The sequence below is a fragment of the Anomaloglossus baeobatrachus genome, chromosome 11 (genome assembly GCF_048569485.1).
Source record: "Anomaloglossus baeobatrachus isolate aAnoBae1 chromosome 11, aAnoBae1.hap1, whole genome shotgun sequence".
In the NCBI taxonomy this organism is placed as follows: Eukaryota; Metazoa; Chordata; class Amphibia; order Anura; family Aromobatidae; genus Anomaloglossus; species Anomaloglossus baeobatrachus.
In genome coordinates, this window is record NC_134363.1 from 29,417,705 (window position 1) to 29,431,466 (window position 13,762).

Genomic DNA, 13,762 nt, shown 5'->3' on the forward strand with positions numbered 1-13,762 from the left:
ATTGAACCATTATCGAACGTTAACTCGAAGTGTCGAACGTGAAGCAAATCGTTCGAGTTCGTCGAGTGACTGGAACACCGTCCAAAAGTCACTCGAATTTGAAATTGGCGAACGGTGCGATTCGAACATCGCTCATCTCTAATCCCTACATCACAGAATGGCAGATTGATTTTGTAGTTGTGACTTTGGTCTGTGAAAGTCACAATGTAGGTGCCAGAATGTTTGCTATAAATACATATTCGGTTACATATATGAAGAAATACTAAAACAAACGCCATTTTTAAAGCTATTTTATTTTGTACTTTAGATGCAATTTTTATATATCCAGAAAGCAATGCATGGCTTCATTTGATTTGCATCTGTATTTCCCGAGTCTCGGAGACCTCTTATTTGGGAATGAATATTCTGCTCCCCTCAGGGCAATATTCTGTTCCCCTCAGGGCAAGTCAGGCTATTAAATTCTCCAATTCTGGTCCCCACAAACATTGAATATCTAATAATACACATATCAGGGTCACCACAACCAGCCGTTGCATATTTCTTCTGCACATCACCTGAATGCAAGAGAAGAAAAGAGAAAAGTAAAAACCAAGTGATGGCAATTCATTAATATTTATATAAAATTTTGTACCGGTCACATGCAGATGTTTGTATCTATGGTCTTGGCTCAGTCTCGGTTACATATGTTTCTGGAAAAAGTTGATGATGAACAATATGGTCCTAATTTCAGCTCTTGGAAGAGTTGATATACAACCTTCCAGACCCAATGGGCAAATCAGAGGCGTCATGAAAACGATGGATTGGACAGCTTTGGGATAACGTCTTAATAATTTTAAAGGGTTCTGTAGAGTATAAAACCTATCTTGTGAATTCCAAGCTGATAACAAAACGTCATTTGATCCACAACTCTTTGACAAAGAAAAGATTATTTCACTATTTCAATATTTCTATTTGATTCATTTCAATATTTCTTGCTATAAATCAAATAGGGAATGTCAATTCCCAAAGTGTAATGAGCCCACACAGGACTCCACAAAGTATAATGAGCCCACATAGCCCTCCATACAGTATAATGGCTCCTGCATAGACTTTTACACTGTATAATGGAACCACATATCCCTCCACACAGTATACAGCCCTTACAGCACTCCACACAGTATAATGGTCCAATAAATTTCCACAGAATATAATGGCCCCCACACAACTCTCCACAAAGTATAATGGCAAACACATAGTACTCTACACAGTATAATGGCCCCACTCAGCCTTCCACCCCTTGTAATGGCCCTATACAGCCATCCATACAGAATAGTGGCCCCCACACTTCCCTTCACAAAGTATGATGGCCTTTACACAACCCTATGCACAGTATAATGTCTCCCATACAGCTCTCTATACTGTGTAATGCCTCCCTATAACAATTCATAAAGAATAATAGCCCCCATACCAAGGCTTACACAGTACAATGGCTGCATGTAGCCCTCTATACAGTATAATGTCCCCATAGCTCTCCATAAAGTATGAGGGTCCCAACACAGCCCTCCACAAAGTATTATGCCCTCACAGAGCTGTGTACACAGTATAATGGCTCCCACACAGCCTTGCACATTGTATTCTACACAACATGATCATTCTCAATTAGCCTTCCACACAGTCTGATGGCTCTCATACCTCGAAGTGTAATGGCTCCCACACAAACCTCCACATGGTATAATGGCCTTCATGCAGCTCTCCTCACAGTATAATAGCCCAGATAAAGCAGTACACACAATACACTGGCCCCACACAGCCTCCACAAAGTTTTAAAGAACATAAAAGCCATCCACAAAGTATAATGCCTCTAACACAGCCCTAAGGACAGTGTAATGTCCACCACACAGCCCTCCACACATTATGATTGCCCCCGCAAAGTCTTTCAGCCAGTATTATGGTCCATACACAGAACTCCATATAGTATAATGGCTCCATTACAGCTAGATATGCAGTATAATGACTCCCACACAGCCTTGAACACTGCCTTCTACACAACCTGATCATTCTGAATTAGCTTTCCAATATAATGGCCTTCACACACTTCTACAGTCGCCCACACAAAGCCTCCAATAGGGACAATGGCCCCATACTGCCCTGTACAGAGTATTATTGCCAACACACAGCCCTCCACAAAGATTGTGTGGCGCCCCTGAGTCATTAGGTGCTACAGGGAATTGCATCTAGTCATAGATGCAGTGCCTACCCCCAGGGACCTGCCGGTAACACCACAACACAACACACTACAAACACACAAAACCCCTGTTTTTCTTCCTCACACTGGGTGACAGGCTAGGGGTGGACCCAGTGGATGGCCACCTAGGGTTGGAACCGATCCAGTCCACTAGTCAGCAACCAGGGAGGAGGGGCTAGACAGACGGTCGGTTAGTGGATGTGAAAGGAGACGGACATAACCGTACTGAACGGAAGGGTGCGTAGTGACCTGTCAGGCTCAAGGCGTGTGGTTGCCGGGAGAGTACAGAAGAGTACTCATGGAACCAGAAGCACCGGTGGGGTGCAGAGCCCTAGGTCAGGAAAATGCTCTAGGCTGACCTGATAAATCTTCCCGGTGATGGGACCATAAAGGACCTCACCAACCTTAGCGTTTGGGGCACAGCAGCACAGGGAGAACCAGAGAACAGGAACAGAGGTCCGACCCACAGAGGTTCAAGTTGCCTTCCATACAGGCCAAGACTGAAAGACAACCAGGAGGGAACCCTAAAACGCTTCAGGCCACGGGGACCCACCAAATACAGACGGGTGCAGGGGAAGTGAAGCCACCAGGACACCACACCGGCACTGGGACTAAGGGAACCACTTGGTGGAGACCGGCCGCCGGTGGGTTACCATTTTACTCCATGAATAAAGAACCAAAAAATGTGATGCCACACAATGGAATATATTATCCAAAATATTTTATTATTGATAGTCACAAACATTTAAAACAGGAGTGCACAACGTACACTCCTAATTCTAATAATCACCAAATAAGAGGACATTAGAACCTCGCCAACGTGGGGACCAAGACCGGACACTAAGTGTAAAGACTGTACCTGGGAAATCATAAGGCAAATCGCCAATCAAATAACCCATAGAGTTACGCCCAAGTACAAAAGGTACACTCCCTCCACCTAGCTACACCAGCGGGTGTGTAAAGTATAGTCACCCGGAATGCTCAATGAGCAGAACCGGGTATATCATAATCTAAGGTACATACCGGAGGTCAAGGTAATAAGGGAGCCGGTCCAAAGTCCACGCCCGACGCGTGTTTCGGGTACCTTTTTCAGGGGCACCACACGCGGTTCTGCTCATTGAGCATTCCGGGTGACTATACTTTACACACCCGCTGGTGTAGCTAGGTGGAGGGAGTGTACCTTTTGTACTTGGGCGTAACTCTATGGGTTATTTGATTGGCGATTTGCCTTATGATTTCCCAGGTACAGTCTTTACACTTAGTGTCAGGTCTTGGTCCCCACGTTGGCGAGGTTCTAATGTCCTCTTATTTGGTGATTATTAGAATTAGGAGTGTACGTTGTGCACTCCTGTTTTAAATGTTTGTGACTATCAATAATAAAATATTTTGGATAATATATTCCATTGTGTGGCATCACATTTTTTGAATCTTTATCGGAATTTTCCTATCATATTAAAATCCTGTTATGGGGATCATTATGGTCAGATGATATCTGCTTAACATGTATAAGTATAGTATTTTATATCCCCTTTTTTCTATGAAATTTTGTTCAATGAATAAAGAACCAGTTAAACTGCAATCCCTTGTGTGGTCTGCATTCTTCTGCACCCTAGCACTACTAATGGACATGAAACTACAACCACCATCATCCACCCCCTGGGGCTTAGCCCTACTTGTGGAGGGCCACAACATCCAAGCTGCCAATAAAATCATCCCCAGCAGTGAAAGACTTTGCAGCGACGGCTTCTCCCATATAGCCGCAACCCGCAAGTGGCGTCACGAAAAATACTTTATTATATCCCCTGTAAATAACCCCTTTTTAAAAGCGACACCCAGGGTCATGGAACCTGGCACCAGTCATTGCACCCGTGACACTTCCCAGTGATATTAGGCCCGGGACCGAGTACACCAAAGCCCTGGGGCGCATCAGCTTTTCCTGGCATCACGAACAGGATTGGATTAGACTCGAAAATACCGGGTGACGTGCGCCTAGTGAACTGTTTTAGTGACTGGACTTGTAAATCTGTCCGCCATCTTGGGTGGCAGAAAACTTAAGTGCGCCATAGCGGGGATGGAAAGCGCGCAAAAAGAAACCCTGGCCCTGGGAGTGACTATCATGTAAAAATGAAACTAGAAGCAGGGAGACCGGAACCCTGCTACAGAATGCTTCCTGGAATGCTAGAAGTAGGAGAATGTAAGCTCCAAAGGACCAGGAGGGCGAACCAGGTCATCCAGGAATGTGGACTGTGGAGAGGCTGGAGGCGGAGGTTCAGCGGCTGTGCTGGGCGATGCGTGCGCAGCAGCTCCAGCATATAGAGGAGTGGAGGGCTGGTATTATGGAGACGGTGGCAGCTATGCGGGCTCACGAAAACCGGGCACCGCTGGCAGAGCTGTAGGTGGAGGCTGTGTGACACCCTGGCAGAACCAGGTAGTCACACAAGAAGCCCCCGCATAACACCATCCCTCACAGGGTTACATACAACCGACCTGAAACAATAACCACCCCCCTCAGGGCAAGACAGGCACACCAGTGGGCGGGACCAGGCAGTTAAGAAACGCCCACCTAGGCGTCTAGACAGCCCGGGGCGGGTAAATCAGGAGTTGAAGTCTAGAGCTAAAGTTGAGAGGAGTGGAGGCTGGGGCTAGGTGTAGCTCCAGCGGAGGTGAAGCTCAAGTTGACTGGCACCAGGGTTGGAGCCCTGGTGCCTTGGCAAGGTGGCAGACGGTGGTCCCCGTCAGCAGGCGATGGGAATTTGGCAGACGGAGATCCGAGGTGGACCGGGACAGGGTTGGAGCCCGACGGTACCGACACCGGAGAACCGACCTGGAAACCGTGCACAGAGGGGGTACTTGGACCCTGAAGCCAGGATCGGAACCAACGGCCTAGCTAATTAACCAATTGAGGGCAGGATTTTAGGTCCTGTCCCAACCAAAGTTCCAAAAGCAGACAACAACCCACAGAGAGGGATAGGGCAACCGCCAGGGCTCGGTAGATTCCACGGGTTAGCGTCAGCGGGCATGGCTCCTCACATACACAGCAAGCCAGGAGCGGACTCCCGTGTTCCATACCGGGAAGGCCAACACAAGCAAAGACAGTGCAGAGGGAAAAGACTGCGACCACCAGCCCAGGTGGGGGACCAGAGTACAACCGGCCGTAGTGGCCGGCCAACAGCACCTTGGTTTACCAAAAGACTCGTGTGATTTATTCAACTGTGAGTAACCAAGCATCTGTGGCGCCCCAGCATCTGGTTGTCACAACAGTGTTTCCCCCTCAAAAGGATTAATACTGAGCCTGGGGGTAATTGGGGAAGTCTATTGGCCAGTAAGTTCCATCATTCAACACGTTCCTCTCTTGGGCCAGCAGGGGGAGCTCTAAACCTGGAGTTCCAGGGAGGATCCCTTAAGCCCTGACCTGGGGGAGGAGTTAGTTAGTCTGTCAGGGAAGTTTGGAGAGAGAAGACAGAGAGTAGTGCTCTCCTGTGGACTGGGGCCTGGAGCTGGGATAGATTGGCCCAGTGAAGCAGGATTGGCAGAGGGGCACAGAGGAGAACTAGACATCGGAGTCTGTGGCCGCCAGGGCCTAAAATCCTACCTGGTAGCCGAATCCGAAGGGCAGGAGGACTGCAGGTCTCCTGGCCCCAAAACGAACCTAAGGTGCAGCTGCATCACCAGGGCCCGGTGCGGACCCCGGAGGGGAAGCATCAGAGAGGGTCTGCGCAGCCTATCCTAAGAAAAAGGGACGAACCACCGGTCCCAGCAGGAAGAGGGACGTTGCTACATCCAGAGTGCAGGGTCCTGTAAAAACGAAGGAAGAACAGGGAGTAGGCCTCATTACTTAACTGGCCAAGGGATCACCCCCCAGCTACTTCCAGGCCGGCAGGATCACCTTACCACCTGTAACGGTCTCCCAGGACGACTGGTTGCCAGTAAAAGAAAAGAAGGTAAAGAGACTGTTGTTGTGTCTGGTCCTTTCACTGCCCTGTCGGCCCTGCACTGCACTGCCACTGCATAGACTTTCATCAGCACTAACCATTGCCCCGGGGCACAGCTCCACTTGTGGGGAGCAGTACCACCAGAGCTGCCAGTCCATCAGCCCCGGAGGCGCCACACAGCAGCGGCGGCTTAATAGCCGCAAACCACAGGTGGCGTCACGAATAATATAAACTATAATCACCCCCAAAACACTGAAGCCTTATTAATTGATCCCACCAGGGTACGGAGTCGGGCCCAGCCACCACTGATGACCCCCGGACTAGTCCGGCCCGGCACCGGGTGTCCCATAGCCCTGGGGTGGGCGAGTCAACTTTGGCGCTGTGAACAGGATAACGTGCCCGGACCTCACCGGATACTGTGCGCCTGAAAAGACTGTGTGTAGTACTGTTTAAAAACTTCCGCCGCCATTAGCACTGCTGAGCGCAGGAAGAAAGGGGGCGTGCCCGAAAAAGAGCGCGAAGGAAGCGCGCCAGGAGAGCGGAGGGTCGTTAACCCCACACTACCCAGAAGAGATTTGAAAAAGAGAGCGGAGCCTGGTAAGATCCACTAAGGCGGAAGGAAGATGTCCGACGCCGAGGAAGGGCAGGTGGGTGCAGTAGCCCAAGACGTCGCGACACCGGCCGATGCACTCCCAATCGTCGTCACCCCAGCCCCTGCTGCAGTGCCTGTAATGCCGTTCACCATGCCATACCTTCCGGGAGCAGACTGGTTACCGAAGTACTCAGGAGAGTCCCATACCCTGAGTGACTTCAGAGAACGGCTGCACAGTTTGTTTAAAGTGTACCCTCTAACAGAAGGCCAGAAAGTGGGCATAATGATAGGACAGCTAACCGGCGCGGCCCAGCGTGAAGTAAAGTCCTGGCCTGATACTGATAAAGGGACAGTCACCCAGATACTGGCCAAGTTAAAGAGTACTTTTGACACCCGCACCGCAGCAGAAATAAAAATGAGATTCTTTGGGTGCAAACAACGGGCCACAGACAGCATACGGGACTTTGCCTTAAACCTGCAGGAGGCCCTGAGAGCAATAAGGCCCCTTTCACGTTGCGTTTTACCTTCCGCTCACAGGTCCCGTCAGAGCATCCGTCCGGACCGCCCCTCCCCCACTCTGCAAAGCGTGCTCCGGACGCATGCGTCCGACAGGGCCATTCACTGCTATGGAGTGCACTGCGTTAGCGTATGCTCTGTTTTGTGCCATTTTGTGCACATATACGTTTCTGCAGACAGACACCCGAACGTAGGTTGTCTACGTTCGGGTGTCCGTCTGCAGAAACGTATATGTGCACAAAATGGCACAAAACAGAGCACACGCTAACGCAGTGCGCTCCATAGCAGTGAATGGCCCTGTCAGGCGCATGCGTCCGGAGCACGCTTTGCAGAGTGGGGGAGGGGCGGTCCGGACGGATGCTCCGACGGGACCTGTGAGCGGAAGGTAAAACGCAATGTGAAAGGGACCTTAAACAGGTGGACACAGAGAGTGTACGTGAAGAAGACAAACTCCTAACTGAGCAGTTCATAGAAGGGCTCCTGTCAGACGCCCACAGGACACAGCTGCGTATCATGGTCCTGCAGAACCCTGCTCTGGACTTTGCGAAGTTTAAGGACCAGGCCATTCGGGTGCTGAGGGAATCTACGCCAAATGACCCGGCACCCCTCCGGCCACTTGCTATCACGTACCCAGGGGTGGTGCCTGCAACCCGAGCCACTGCAGGGGCCGAGGCGCAGTCCCTGGATAAAGATCCCACTGCCGAGCTCAGACAACAGGTCCAGGAACTGACCAAGACAGTGGCTGCCCTTGCAAAGACCGTACAGTCTCTACAAGTGACCGCATCACCTGCAAGAATCGAGTTGGCCTCCAGTCCAGATGACGTCCCATGGATGCGACAGAGGAGGATTCCGCCGACCCGAGGAAAAGACACAGACCGGTACGACTGAGCTGGACAACCGATCTGCCGCCGCTGCAGCCAGGTGGGCCACATCGCAAGGCACTGTCCTTTAAACGGGCCGAACCTGGGGCCAGGAGCCAACCCCCAGGTGTAAGAAAGCCTGGCTCAACTCCCAGTCGCAGCAAGTATGTGGGAGGACGACCGGTCCTTCCTATTGTGCTGGATGGGATCCCTTTGACTGCCCTCCTGGATACGGGGTCCCAGGTAACAACCATCCCTTATAAACTGTATAAAAGATATTGGGTTGATTCAGACATTGACCATGGCCCAGATGATGATTTAACAATTGTGGCCAGTAATGGTCAGCCCTTGCCTCAGATTGGGTATAAGGAAGTAACCATTAAAGTGGGGCGGGTAGAATTGCCGTGTCAGGGGATGATAATTGTAGATATTGATTGCAAGGAACCTAACCCACTGCTAACCATTGGTACAAATGCGATGAAAAATTGTCTTGCCGAAGTGATAATTTTGTTGCAGCAGGCGTCTGAAAGTGCCAGCTCCGGGCAGCAGCGTGCCCTACAGAGGGAGATCAGAGCCCTGATGAGGAGGCAGCAGGTAGAGCTGGCCGGAGGAGAAATTGGCAGTGTAAGGGTAAGTGACCCTCTCCCCATTGCAATTCCCCCAAAAAGTGAAATGTTGATATGGTGTAGGGCAGCAATAGGCCTCAGGGGTCAGGATTATCAGGCCTTGGTAGAACCTGTGTATTCAGAAAGTAGGTCTGGAGTCCTGATAGCCAGAGGGGTAGCAGACGTCCGCAAGGGAAGAGTGCCCGTCCGCGTCCTGAATTGTGGGGAGGAGGAGGCCAAATTGCCCCGGTACGCCACTGTAGCAAAACTGTACACTGTCAGTAACAATGTTATCAGGACAGTGGAACCCTTGATCCCGTCCGACCAGGCGGAAGACAATGGCTCCAAGGGACAGCTGGAGGACTGGTGCCAAAAATTACATGTGGGCACCGACTCCACCACCTCACACCAAAAGCATGGGGTTTACCGGGTGGTACAGGAATACGAGCGGGTCTTCAGCAAACACCCCCTAGATTTTGGGCAGGTAAAAGGGGTTAAACATCAAATCCCCATGGGTGATCATCATCCCATTTGTGAGACTGTGACCGGGGTTATCTATGACGGCCGGTATGTCTCGCCCCGGTTGTGCTCACTCCATGATAGAAAGTAAATCCACTCTAGGGTTAATGCTGTTTCCTTACAGGCTGAAGGAAGGGTTAAATGGAAACAGGAACAAGGGCAGGTGTGCCGGGTGTGGGGGAGTGAACAGAACTCCCTGAGTTCTCTGCTGGAGAGGCACATGTATTTTGTTGTGGACTTTCGTTTGGACATTAAACCGTGTGCTGTGAACCTTAATGCCTGGATCCCGTGTCTTCTGCTGCGCAGCCGACCACGCTACCTCACATATGGTGGAGAATGCGGGCATGACAGCCGGTGAGGTGTAGCATCCATCCCGGGTGACCCAGTAGCACATGTCCTGGATTCGAGCGGCTATACTACAGCCCACACCCGGCGACGCCATGGAGGAAATACTAAAGCAGCAGCAACAGACTAATGCACAGCTACAAGAGGCTAATGCACAGCAGCAACAGACCAATGCACACTTGCTCCGGGCGTTGGAACGTCAGCAGCAATCCTTGCAAATGCAGGAAAAAAGGCACCAAGAACAGATGGTTCTCCTGGCCAAGTCGATCCGTGCCGGACCGGCAGCAACAACCCCGGGACCGGGTGACGACGGCAGCGTCCGGAAAGCGGTGAGACAAGCGTTGCAAAAGATGACCCCGGGGGATGATGTGGAAGCGTTCCTGGCAGTGTTTGAGCGGGTGGCCGAGCGGGAAAAGCTGCCGACCCCCCAGTGGGCTGAGGTATTGTCGCCCTATCTGACGGGGGAACCCCAAAAAGCGTACCTGGACCTCTGTACCGAGGACGCCATTGACTATGTGACCCTGAAAGCCGAAATACTGGCTCGGTTGGGGGTGAATACCTATGTGCGGGCTCAGCGGGTAAATCAGTGGTTCTATGAGGAAACCAAACCCGTACGCTCCCAGGCCTATGACTTGTTGCATCTTGTAAAAAAGTGGTTGCAGCCTGACACTCTGAGCCCGGTGCAAATGGTGGAAAGGGTAGTAGTGGATCGTTTTGTGCGCACTTTACCCGTCACCGTTCAACGGTGGGTAGGACAGGGTGACCCGAGTACCCTGGACCAATTAGTGTCCCTGGTAGAGCGGCATGTGGCTACGCAGGACTTGATACGGGACACTGAGACTTTGCGTACCGCCCGTCGGTCCGGCCCCTCCAAGCCTAGGGCCAAGGACCCACCGCTGACAACGGTGCAGGAGTCCCCTACCGTCCCGTCTGAGGCCGCGGCCGCCATTCCTGAGGTCCGGAAGGTTCTGTACCCTAAACGACAACCCGTCAAGGGGGTTTCCGTCCCCATTAGATGTTGGCGGTGCCAGCGGGTGGGACATATGGAAGCCCAGTGTCCACTCACCACGGAGCCCATGGATTGTGGGGTTACCCGGCGGGGTTCAATGTATGCTCAGGTGGTGTGTACCGCTGACCTGGTCTCCCCAGAGACGGAGCCCCACTTGTGCCAAATACAGGTGAATGGATGTCCGGTTACAGGATTGTTGGATTCCGGAAGCTTAGTGACCCTTGTGCGATCCACCTTGAGGGCTAAAGTAAAGGCCACAGGACGTACCGTGGGGGTGGTTTGCATACATGGGGACTGCCGAGACTATCCCACGGGAATTGTCACCATCACAGCACCTTGCGGTCAGGTGCAACATGAGGTGGGACTTCTTAACACTCTTCCTTATGACGTGATCCTAGGAAGAGATCTGCCCTATTTTTGGACTTTATGGAGGGGACCCCCTAAGTCCCCTCAGATATTGGTCAGTCCGGGACCTGAGCCCTACAATCCTGAATCCGGGACGCCTGCCGTAGGGGTCACCATGATAGGGACAGAGTGTGAACCCAATAGGTCACCCCTAGAGGTATTGGCAGGAGAGGCTGAGATGGTCGAGCCCATCCCGGAGTTGGAGGCGTCCCCGGATACGTTTGGGACAGCCCAAATAAGCAGAGAGTTAGCAAAGGAAACACCCACTGCACAACACACCTGGTCTCTGTCCAAACCTTTCCTGGCCACCAGAGGGAGTCTCCCAGCAGCCAAGACATAACTAACATTCACAACACCCCTGCTATCGCCATCCCCTGTACAGAGCCACTGGGCCCCGGGGCAACCATCCCTACCCATGGAGGGGTTAACATCCAGCTGCCATTACATCTCCCCCGGGGTGTCCCACAACAGCAGCGGTGGTGCCACCTTTCACCACACACCGTGGCGTGGGTGGCGTCACAAACTGAATACGGCCAAGTCCGTACAACTATGTCCCCATTTTCATTTGGCGTGTCCGTGTGACCCCCGGGTCCGGATGATCCCTCAAGCCACACAGCGGGTCCGGATCCGAGCAGCTCGACTGCTACAGGCGTGGGGGTGGCACAGCTGCAACACCAGAGTCCTCCCCGATCCGGATCCCGGCATCCCTCCTAAACCAGGCTGCCTCATTACCTTACCCGGCCGCCCAGGACCAGGTCACACCGCTACCATACTCGGCCGCCCAGGACCAGTCCGCAGCGCCACCAGATCCGGCCACCCAGGACCAGGCCGCAATGCCGTCCAACCAGGCTGCGACTGACCAGACAGCACCCCTATCTGACCAGGCCACGATTGTCCAGGCCACATTGCCATCAGGAGCCGCGGAGGAGGATACCTTCATCTCCGACGACAAATACAGCCACTGCCGGGGACCCGGCAGCAAGCTATCCGGAGCGGGAGGGACCGTTCCAAGCCAGGAGGCCTCCAGACCAAACCCAGAGTGGGGTGTGGTGATCACGCAGAACAGGGCTGTTGTTGATGAAGAGACGCGGGTGGCATGTCAGGCCACCATCGAACAGCTGGCCCGGGGGAGAGGGCAGCAGGAGACAAAGAGAGGACAAGTAGAGGCCCGTTACCTCCGGGAGAAGAAGTACCTCTGCCGTGCTAGCCAAAAGGCCCAAGGAGTGCTGTATCAGGGACTGGTGGAGCAGTTCGACCTAGTGCGGAGATGGGGTTTCATCGCCGAACCAGGACTGAAAGAGGGAGTTTTCATCTCCCAGCGAGATGTGAGACCCCATCTCCCTAAGGGACACCCTGGACAGGACCTACACCCAGATGATGTTGTAACAAACACCCGCCACTATGGGAAGCGGGGCTGGTATAACCTGGATATGGTGATATGTCCAGCAGGTGTCGCTGCAGTATCACCAGCCCCCGCTCCTGCTCCAGTACCAGTTCCCCAATTGCCACCAGGAAGCAGCAGTGCAAGGGACCAGTGTACCCAGACCCTGAACACTAATCCCAGGAGGCCAGTTGACCCGAAATTCCCCTTTCCCAGTTCCCTGGTAGCTATAACCAGAAATGGGACCAGATTAGCTTTTTGTTCTAAAAATTGTAGTTAAAGTACAAGTTGTTGAAATGGACCAAAACTACTGCACTGGTAGTAGTAAAAACCTTGTAAATAGTTGCACCAGTTGTGCACACTACCAGAGTAATTCTGCAGCACAGTCTTGTGAAGAGGACCCTTACTAAGTACCACAGTCTTTTGAAGAGGAGCCCAGGGACTCCAGGTGGTTGGCGAGAAGGGTACCACATGCACAAATGTACATATGTTATGAAACATTCAAGTAAAGTGCCACCCTTGCAAGGGAAGGAAGTTGTTTGTTGTCTGAAAAATTAAAAATGTTAACCTGTGTTCATAGTTGCAGCCCGACCACGTGCTGGAATTCACCAAAGGGGAATGTAGCGCCCCTGAGCCATCAGGTGCTACATGGAATTGCATCTAGTCAGAGATGCAGTGCCTACCCCCAGGGACCTAGAAGACCAGTGTCGGTAACACCACAACACAACACACTACAAACACACAAAACCCCTGTTTTCCTTCCTCACACTGGGTGACAGGCTAGGGTTGGACCCAGTTGATGGCAACCTAGGGGTGGAACCGATCCAGTCCACTAGTCAGCAACCAGGGAGGAGGGGCCAGACAGATGGTCGGTTAGTGGAGGTGAAAGGAGACGGACGTAACGGTACTGACGGGAGAGTGTGTAGTGACCTGTCAGGCTCAAGGCATGTGGTTGCTGGCAGAGTACGGAAGAGTACTCGTGGAATCAGAAGCACCGGCGGGGTGCAGAGCCCTAGGTCAGGAAAACACTCTAGGCTGACATGATAAGTCTGCCCGGTGACGGGATCATCAAGGACCTCACCAACCTCAGCGTTCGGGGCACAGCAACACCGGGAGAACCTAAGAACTGGAACAGAGGTGCAACCCACAGAGGTTCAAGCTGCCTGCCATACGGGCCAAAACTGAAAGACGACCAGGAGGGGACCCCAAGACGCTTCAAGCCACGGGGACCCACCAACTACAGATGGGTGCAGGGGAAGTGAAGACACCAGGACACCACACTGGCACTGGGACTAAGGGAACCACTTGGTTGAGACCGGCCTCCGGTGGGTTACCGTTTTACTCCATAAGTAAAGAACCAGTTAAACTGTACAC

The 13,762-nt window shown here is 52.2% G+C and overlaps 1 protein-coding gene across 1 annotated transcript in view; it reads right to left on the bottom strand.

The window, feature by feature from the left end:
- Nucleotides 1-372: 372 nt before the first annotated feature.
- Nucleotides 373-13,762, bottom strand: part of LOC142255768 (phospholipase A2 inhibitor and Ly6/PLAUR domain-containing protein-like) — a 69,238-nt gene continuing 55,848 nt past the window's right edge. The window contains exon 6 of the mRNA XM_075327215.1: nucleotides 373-554. The gene's annotated coding sequence lies outside the window, so the exon portion shown is untranslated. The remainder of the gene's footprint in view (nucleotides 555-13,762) is intronic.